This window comes from Trachemys scripta, chromosome 3, assembly GCF_013100865.1.
Source record: "Trachemys scripta elegans isolate TJP31775 chromosome 3, CAS_Tse_1.0, whole genome shotgun sequence".
Lineage (NCBI taxonomy): Eukaryota > Metazoa > Chordata > Testudines > Emydidae > Trachemys > Trachemys scripta.
Genome location: NC_048300.1, coordinates 120973 through 130637, shown reverse-complemented (window position 1 = coordinate 130637; position 9665 = coordinate 120973). Strand labels below are relative to the sequence as shown.

The window sequence follows — 9665 nt, the reverse complement described above, 5'->3', positions numbered from 1 at the left end:
CTGAATTGATACTCTCAGTAGTGTCCCACCAGAGGCCGCATCGTTACAGGGGTCATCTGGGATTTCAACTGGGAAGTCTCTGAAGCTCAGGACGCGCTTCCTCAGCTAGGGAAAGTACGTAACCCACACACCTTCTGGGTGTGGTGGTGTGTCCCATCTAGTGGCACCGAGACCACTTAGAGAGAAAGATAAAATGAGTCTGCTCTACAGTCTTAGCCAACAGCCAGTTGGCTTTTAGCTCATGCTGCAGAGGCTCATGCACTAAGCTCCAGAGGTCCCAACAACCAGGCTCTGTCAGCATTACAGAGGCAGCTGCCACCCCAAGAGGGAGAGAGCTGCCATGCCACGCCCAGCTGAGAAGAGGTGCCAAGCAGTGAGCTGACACCCTTCAGAGCCTCCTGTGATAATCTGAGAACTTTGGACACTAACTGGCTGGTAGGAAGTGTCACACCCTTGTATTGCCCTCAGAGTGGCCTGGGTGAGACCCTGTGGGAGGCCTGTGCTCCCCCACCATCTGCCGCGCCCTTCCCCTCCGCATGTCGAAGGGCTGAAACCCTGACCACTAGGCAACATCCCCACGAGCGAAGGCCATCACGAGGCATCCGTCTTTGAAAGTTTGCTGAGGATGCAGGGGCAGAAAGGGGAGAGAGGATGAGGGTGGCTGTTGAGGGGTGGGGGGAGAGACATTGAGAGAGAGAGAGAGGGAGGGTGGGAGCTGTATGGGAATCTCTTGTTTACCGCCATCAACCCAATGATCAGACCATTGATGCCTAAAATGTTCCCTGACATGTTGTAATTGATTGGATCTAGATTTAAAAACGGTTACCACATTTACAGACAGAGAAATGTCAGCGAGTTGAGTGGAAGGCCATTGCAAGCTCAGCTAACTATGTAATGGGGGTTATGCCTCATGTAACAAGCTCCTTAAACAATAGCTCCCAATTTTCATTCACATTGTTCTGTTTAATTCTTTTGCTCCAAAACACTTTCACTAATCATTTTGGTCAGCTTTGGAAAGTTAACTCTTTCAGTGCACCAAATATACATATTGCTGGTTGGGTCTGCCCTCTGTTGGTCATAAGAACAGCCATACTGGATGAGACCAATGGTCCATCCAGCCCAGAATCCTATTCTTCCACAGTGGCCAATGCCAGGTGCCCCAGAGGGAATCGACATAACAGGTAATCATCAAGCGATCCATCCCCTGTTGCCCAGTCCCAGCTTCTGGTAAACAGAGGCAAGGGACACCTCAAGAGCATGGTTTTGTATCCCTGCCCATCCTGGCTAATAGCCAATGATGGACCTATCCTCCATGAACTTATTTAGTTCTTTGTTGAACTCTGTTATAGTCTTGGCCTTCACAACATCCTCTAGCAAAGAGTTTCCCCAGGTTGACTGTGTGTTCTGTGATGAAATACTCCCTTTTTTTGTTTTAAACCTGCTGCCTATTAATTTCATTTAGTGACCCCTAGTTCTTGTGTTATGAGATGGAGTAAATAACACTTCCTTATTGACTTTCTCCATATCAGTCACCATTTTATAGACCTCTATCATATCCCCGCTTAGTCACCTCTTTTCCAAGCTGAAAACTCCACCCAGTCTTATTAATTTCATCTCATATGGAAGCTGTTCCATATCCCTAATAATTTTGGTTGCCCTTTTCTGTACCTTTTCCAGTTCCAGGACATCTTTTTCAGACCAGCTCCAGTATTCAAGATGTGGGCATACCATGGATTTATTGAGAGGCAATATTACATTTCTGTCTTCTTACCTATCCTGTAAGGTGATTTTGGTACATGGTCATATTCTGTTAGGAAGGTTGCTGCAATTCAAAATGGAGTTTAGAAATTCAAGATGGCGCATATGATAGGAAGGGTTTGAATGCCATTATGGTACCCTTTCTTCATAGCATTTTCCTGCCAAAACTCTGTTTTCCTCACGGAACCTGAGGGACAGAAAACTGGCGGGAACTGGTTGGGAGCGGTGCCTGTCAGAGTGTGCCTCAGGAATGCGCGCCTCAGAGAGCGTATATGGGACTGTTAGTGGTGACGCAGGCGCTGTCCACCATCGAGGCAGCCATGTCCAGCTTCTTTTTGCGGCATTAGATCAAGACTTCGCTTACTAACATCTGTCAAGGACTCTGATGCTTACCTGACTCCTGTAATCCACCAAAGGATCCAGTGAAGGCTGTGCTGTCCACTCAGATCTGTTGATCTCTTGCTTGGGCAGGAGAGAGCCAGATCCTCCGATGTTCCAGAGATCCTGAGACGGACCATCCGTTGCTGGTGTCCTCCTGCAGCTAGAAGAGAGATAGTAATTATTTTTTGGACATTTATTAGTTTAGCCAAGGGACAGTTTAAGGGCCTGGGCTTTATGCCCCCTTGCTGGAATCTATTCATGGGTATTTGTAGTGTTCCCCATAGTGCATCTTCCCCGAGTTGTATCTATCCCTTAATAAATCTGCTTTCTGTTTAAGGTTATTCTTTCTATCCTTTATTTCAATGCAACATGGGCGGGAGGCACGCAGATTTCTAATTCTCCCAGCTGATAGATGCTGGTAGGAGTCGAATCTGTTGTATATGTCACCTCCTTATTATTCCACACAGAGATTTTGGGGTAACAATCCCTTTCCCTTTCCTAATGATTTCCCAACATTTTGTTCACTTTGACTGCCAATGCACTCTGAGTGGATGTTTTCAGAGAACTATCCACAATGACTCCAAGATCTCTTTCTTAAGTTGTAAGAGCTAATTTAGACCCCATCATTTTAGATGTAGAGCTGGGATCATGTTTCTCTATGTGCATTACTTTGTATTTATCAACATTGAATTTCATCTGCCATTTTGTTGCCCATTCACCTAGTTTGGTGAGATCCCTTTGCCACACTTTGCAGTCTCTTTTGGCATTAACTAACTTGACTTGGTTTACTTGTGGCACCTTAGAGATTAACACATTTATTTGGGCATAAGTTTTCATGAGCTAAAACCCACATCCGATGAAGTGGGTTTCAGCCCATGAAAGCTTATGCCCAAATAAATTCGTTGGTCTCTAAGGTGCCACAAGGACTCCACATTTTTTTTGCTGATACAGCTTAACACGGCTACCACTCTGTAACTTGAGTTGGTTTGTATCATTTGCAAATGTTGCCACCTCACTGTTTACCCCTTTTTCTAGATCACATAGTAGTATGATGAACAGTACTGGTCCCAGTACAGACCCCTGAGGGACACCACTATTTACCTCTCTCCATTCTGAAAACTGACCATTTAGTCAGACCCTTTCATTCTTGCCTTTTAACCAGTTACCTATCCCAGAGAGGACCTTCCATCGTAACCCATTTTGCTTCAGAGCTTTTGGTGAGGGACCTTGGCAAAGACTTTCTGAAAATCTAAGTATACTATATGCACTGGATCACCTTTATCCACATGCTTGTTGACTCCCTGAAAGAATTCTAGTAGATTCGTGAGGCATGATTTCCCTTTACAAAAACCATGTTCAAATCTTCCCCAACAAATAGTGTTTATCTATGTGTCTAATAATTCTGCTCTTTACTATCATTTCACCCAATTTGCCTGGTACTGAAGTTAGCCTTAGTGGCCTGTAATTGCCGGGAGCATCTCTGGAGCCTTTCTAAAACATTGGTGTCATATTAGCTATACTCCAGTCATCTGGTACGGAAGCTGATCTAAAGGATAGGTTACATACCACAGTTAGTAGTACTGCAATTTCACATTTGAGTTTCTTCCCAACTCTTGGGTGAATATCATCTGGTTCTGGTGACTTATTGCTGTTTAATCTATCAATTTGTTCCAAAACCTCCTTACTGAATACAGTCAAGTCATGATCAGTGCCCCAGAGCAACCACGAACATCCAGTCCAGTGATCAGTTCATCTTTATCTACCACAAGGAGGCCCACAATAGAGTCACCCCTAGTTGGGTACAAAACTTTGCATTAGAAAAGTATTTATAATTTTTCAAAATCTCCAAGGATGATTTAATCCTGGCTTCGGGAGACCTCCCCGTCTGTCTCCCAGTAGAAAGTCCCCCGTGCTAACCTAATTGCTTCCCACAAATCACAGACAGGTGCAAAAGGAGAAACATTTCCTGCTCTCTGGTTTGGATTCAGTGAACTGTGCCAGCCCCACACCGGTTCACCTCCTGGGCTGTGTGAATTAGCAGATTGATCCCTATCCATTCGAGGTCCTGGGGTTCTCAATAACCAAGAACATAAAACAGGTAATGATGTGTCTAACGTGGGGATTCTCAAACTTCACTGCACTCCCACTCCCTTCTGACAACAAAAATTACTAAACGACGCCAGGAGGTGAGACTGAACCCTGAGCCCTCCCGAGCCCCACCGCTCCAGGTATGGGGGGAAGGGCAAAGCCCGAGCCCCATCACCCTGCGTGGGGAGGCCAAAATCGAAGCCCAAGGGCTTCAGCCCCAGACGTGGGGCCTGCAACCTGAGCCTGACTGTCCAGGGCTGAAGACCTCAGGCTTTGGATTCAACCTCAGGCAATGGAGCTTGGGCTTCAGCTTTGGCCCCAGGCCCCAGAAAATCTATGCCAGCCCTGGTGACCCCATTAAAATGGGGTTGCAACCCACTTTGGGGTCCTGACCCACAGTTTGAGAACCTCTGGTCTAATGTAAAGTGCCACCCTGCCCACTACTTTTATCCTCTCTCCCCTACCTCAATGGGCTGTAACCAGTGACATTAACATTCCAGTCATACACATCGTCCCACCGGGTTTCCCCATTTCCCCACCCTAGGGAGAATTTCCAGCTCCTCTTCCTTATTGCCCAGGTTCCAGTGCCAAGAGCAGTGTTGCTTCCCTTCACGGGAGATGTCTTGCAGGGCACATACACTGCACCACAGCATTCCTCTGAGTCCACACTTGGGTTACTGCAGGTTGGGTTATCTATAAGCCAGGGAGAGACTCCATCTTACATGTTCCTTTCTTCCCTCCATTGGAAGGTGCCGGGGGAGAAAGAGAACGTGTCCTTAGGGCTGAGGCAGAATGGGATTGCTGGCATTGCAGCATGGGATTGCTGGCGTTGCAGCATGCTCTCCAGGAACCCTCAAGCCTTCCTTATCTGCTCTGCAGCATCAGAACAGCAGAGCCTGGATTGGAGCAAGGGAACGGCCTCTTTTCCCACAGAATCCTTCCCTCAGGCCCGGAGTATTTATAGCAGAAATCCCTGTGGGAGTTAATGTTGCTCTAAAAAGAATGGTGCAGCTTCTTGACTACACAATGCAAAGTGATCTGTTTGTAGAGATGCATAACACCCTGCAGTGATTTCTCTGAGAAGATTCCCCTGAGCAGTTGCGGGAGGCAGGACCTTATTCCTTACCTCTCATGATAGGGCTGTGTGAGAGCTTGTAGAGAGCCAGAGGCAGCTTTCTAGAGGGTTCATTCAAAAATTCCCTATGGGACCTAACGGCTGCGGCCTACAACAGGAAGGAGCCAGGTGGTCGTTGGAATGACTTTAGGTGGAATGCTATGGTATGGCTTTCTGATCACCGCTTCACTCTGCTTCTTCCCAACCCACCTTTGGGGTAAGTCCATCACCTCCTCCTTAGTGTAGATGGGCTGGAAACCAGATATGGCATTAGGGAGGTTGCCCACTCAGTCCATGCACAGGAGGATCCATTGCAGCTCAAATCCTCCCGCTTGTCGCAGCCCAGAGGAATGCATGACACTGAGCGTGAACTCTGTGACTGCATTAGTCACCAACAGGTGAGTGTGGCAGGAGAGGACACATAACATAAGCTCTGGGATCTGAAGAGAGGTCTCTGGAGCCTCGGGATGTGCAGGTTTGGAGGCATGTGGCTCCTACCTAGTCCAAAGTAACCTGCCGTGCTCCCTGACAAGAGCCATATTAACAGGCAACACTGCGACTGACCCCCATTCCTCTCTATTTCCTTGGCCACATGTATTGTGTCCTTTTTCTGGTGGCTAGTCCAGAAAAAGAGAAGAAGAGCTCACTACTGCTACCACCTCAGGGATTTGTTGGCTTGAGATCATGTTGATAGAAGCATGCAGTAGTGACAGAAACTAGGATGTCAAGCCCCTAGAGTGACCTCTTACCTTTACAGACCTGCCCTTTCATCGTACAAGGCTATTTTAAAGTTGAGTGTGATAGTAAAGAGACCCATTTTCAACCCTTCACCACACAAGACAAAGCCCGCAGTATTCATCATTAACTATTTATTTCTACGCTCCTGGCTCCCAAACTGCTTTTCCTCCTTACTGCCACCAGCCACCTTCGCCTTCTCTCTCTTCTCTCCCCAGCTCTGCTCACTTGATTGCAGCAGCTCAGCGGATGCTCCAGTTTTACTCTTTCACTTCCATTCTTCTTCACTTCTGTGGATGGCTGTATTTGCCATTGAGCAGCATGATGGAAATACCTGAGTCCTCTGTCTAGGCACGCAGGCCCAGCAGCTAAAGCCAAAGCCCCACTGAGAGCAGTGGGAAATGAGCTTGGTGTGTCAGGAATGGAGGCTTGGCCTATGGTGACCCCAGGCACTGCAGCTGCTGCCACCTACATGGTGAATCCTCCAACCCATCGCCAAACAGCTCTTCCACATTCTGAAAACTGGCCTCACTGGCTGACTCTCTAGGAGCATAGAAACCCTTTGTTAGAGCAGGAGAGTCTCTTCAATGCAGCTCTCTTTCCACGGCTCCCAGAGGGTCACAATGAAACACCTGCAGGTCTCTAGGAGTCTCTCAAGAGTTCCCTGCTCAATCATTTGGCACTCACTAGCAATGGTCTCTGACAGTGGCATTGCAAAGGGGAGCTCAGTAGATGGTCCCTTTCTATGGCGTGCTGAGTGGGAGGGAGGTTGGTCTCGTCATTTAAGGCCTAGCTATCAGAGTCAGGGCTCCTAGGGTTCTCTGGCTTTAGAGGTGGGAGGAGTTTAGTGGTTGGAGCTGGACTGGAATCAGTACCATGCTTCCTTCCTGCCTCTGGCAGTGATGTTGTGTGTGACCTTCCAGCAAGTTGCTTTCCATCCCTGTGCGCCAGCTAACAGAGATAATACTGACCCCCTCAGAGGGGCTGCTAGGGGTCACTACCGTAATGACTCAAATTGGACTGAGTTGTGCTCTTGGCAGCGAAGGGCCCAGATTCAGTCCCCATGGATGCCTAAGATATATATATGTGGCCATGGTTTGACTCACCTACCATTACAGACTGTTTAGCCGGGTCCTGGCCATGCATGGTGCATCTTCTCCTGGCCCTCTCTGGCACACAGCTCCATCACACACAAGAACATGGCCCACCAAGGACAATCTATCAGCTCCCATCTGGTGTTCAGCTCCAAGATGGATTGTGAGCCCTAGTCAGACCATAGAAAGACAAGGTGGTGTTCTTTGGTGGAAACTGCTGGAGCTTAAGCCTCTGCTCCCACCTCCACCCACATGCTAAGAGCTTCAAAAGTGGTCCCTGATCCCAGGTCAACAAAGTAGCTGAGCTGAGGCCAGGGTGGGTGGAATTACTGTTTGGACTGATCCTAGGAAAAGAGGAGATTTCTCTTATGCTCTAGGGAGATTCCCATAGGAAAAGCAGCTGGGGTGGGGGCAATACAAGCACTACCCCTCAGCCCTGGAATAGCAGGCAACCAGGACTTTGGGAGCCAAGATACTGGTGTATCTTGCTGGACAGCAAAAAAGAGCATTGGAGAAATTGTACAATGTCACGGCTGGGTCAAGGGCACTCAGAATACTGGTCAGAGCCAGAGTCCACACTCACATAACCTGAGTTGAGACTCAGCTGGGTCAGGATTCTGGAAGATCAGAAGCACAAGAGAAACTTGCGATCACAACCACAAATCAGATGGCAGGAAATCAAGCCAGGGGAGCGGCGGCAGAAACAGGCAGCACACGGTCCAGAACAGGGAACAGCCCTGGTGTTCTGTCAGTTTCCTTTTCCTGCTGCTGCCTTAAGCAGGGCCAGAGGGCCAATTAGCTTCTCTGGGACTCCTCCAATAGGACCTCAGGAGTGGCGCCTCAAACTGGGGCTGAACTTCCTGGGTCCTTGGTAAGCAATTTTCAGCAGGCTTCCAGGTGGAGGGTTGGAGTGTGGCTGCTTCCATGAACCCTACAGCCCCGGGTTGAAGACCTCTGGGTCGTGACAGTGAGTGATCTCTCCCCGTTCAAACCTCCTGCAGAAAACATTATCCAGGATCCTGGACACATCCTCTGAGAATAAAATGAGGATATCATGATGAGAAATAGGTCTCTGTACCAGGGCTGGGATCCAGGGATAGGGAAAGCTTCCAACCAGGGTATGTAGCAGTTGCCCCGTTTATTGCAAGAACCCCAAGTGACAGGAAGAGTCAACGGTTCTTACCTCCACGAGATGCATGGGATCTTCCATCTGAGCCTCAGTGAGACCCATGTTGCTTGGGTTGACAGGATGAGATCACCTGTCTCCACTGCTCCCTGAGCTAGGTTGGCTACAGGATACGTCTCTGTCAGAGGCTGGAGCAGAGCCTAAAAGACAGATGTGACAATCAGGGTTCTGTCACCCCAGGGCGAGAACAGAGGGTCTCTGCACGCCAAAGAATAAGCAATTGAATCAACTGATTCAGTTCAGAATTATTGTACCATACAGGTACCTAATAAGGTCCTCTCGTGGATTGATAACTGGTTAAAAGATAGGAAACAAAGGGTAGGAATAAATGGTCAGTTTTCAGAATGGAGAGAGGTAAATGGTGGTGTCCCCCTGGGGTCTGAACTGAGACCAGTGCTGTTCAACATATTCATAAATAATCTGGAAAAAGGGATAAACAGTGAGGTGGCAAAATTTGCAGATGACAAAAAAACTACTCAAGATAGTTAAATCCCAAGCAGACTGCAAAGAGCTACAAAAGGATCTCACCAAAGTGGGTGACTGGGCAAGAAACTGGCAATGTTCAGTGTTCAGAATTCTATGTTGATAAATGCAAAGAAATGCACATTGGAAAATACAATCCCAACTCTATATATAAAATGATGGGATCTAAATTAACTGTTACCACTCAAGAAAGGGATCTGGAGGGGTATGGAACAGCTGCCAAATGAGGAGAGATTAAGAAGACTGGGATTTTTCATTTTAGAAAACAGACGACTAAGGGGGGGATATGATAGAGGGCTTTGAAATCATGACTGGTGTGGAGAAAGTAAATAAGGAAATGTTATTTACTCCTTCTCATCGTTCAAGAACTAGGGGTCACCAAATGAAATTAATAGGCAGCAGGTTGAAAACTAAAAATAGGAAGTATTTTTACACACAACACACAGTCAACCTGTCGAACTCCTTGCCAGAGGATGCTGTGAAGACCAAGACTATAACAGGGTTCAACAAAGAACTAGGTAAGCTCATAGAGGATAGGTCCATCAATGGCTATTAGCCAGGATGGGTAAGGATGCTGTCCCTAGCCTCTGTTTGCCAGAAGCTGGGAATGGGCGACAGGAGATGGACCACTTGATCATTTCCTGTTCTGTTCATTTCTTCTGGGGCACCTGGCATTAGCCACTGTTGGAAGACAAGATATGGGGCTAGATGGACCTTGGGCCTGACCCAGTATGGCCGCTCTTTTGTTTGGAAAGCTGACAACACTCTGGTGATGAATATCCTTGTGTGATGTAGGTCTGAGTGGGGTATAATGAGTTCTATACAT

At 47.6% G+C, this 9665-nt stretch overlaps 1 long non-coding RNA gene across 1 annotated transcript; it reads right to left on the bottom strand.

The window, feature by feature from the left end:
• Positions 1-7228: 7228 nt before the first annotated feature.
• Positions 7229-8455, bottom strand: LOC117874244. The gene is made up of 3 exons (XR_004644926.1): positions 8354-8455; positions 7754-8202; positions 7229-7340 (listed from the first exon to the last, which is right to left on the bottom strand). It is a non-coding gene; the product is annotated as an uncharacterized LOC117874244 (long non-coding RNA).
• Between the last annotated feature and the right edge of the window lie 1210 nt (positions 8456-9665).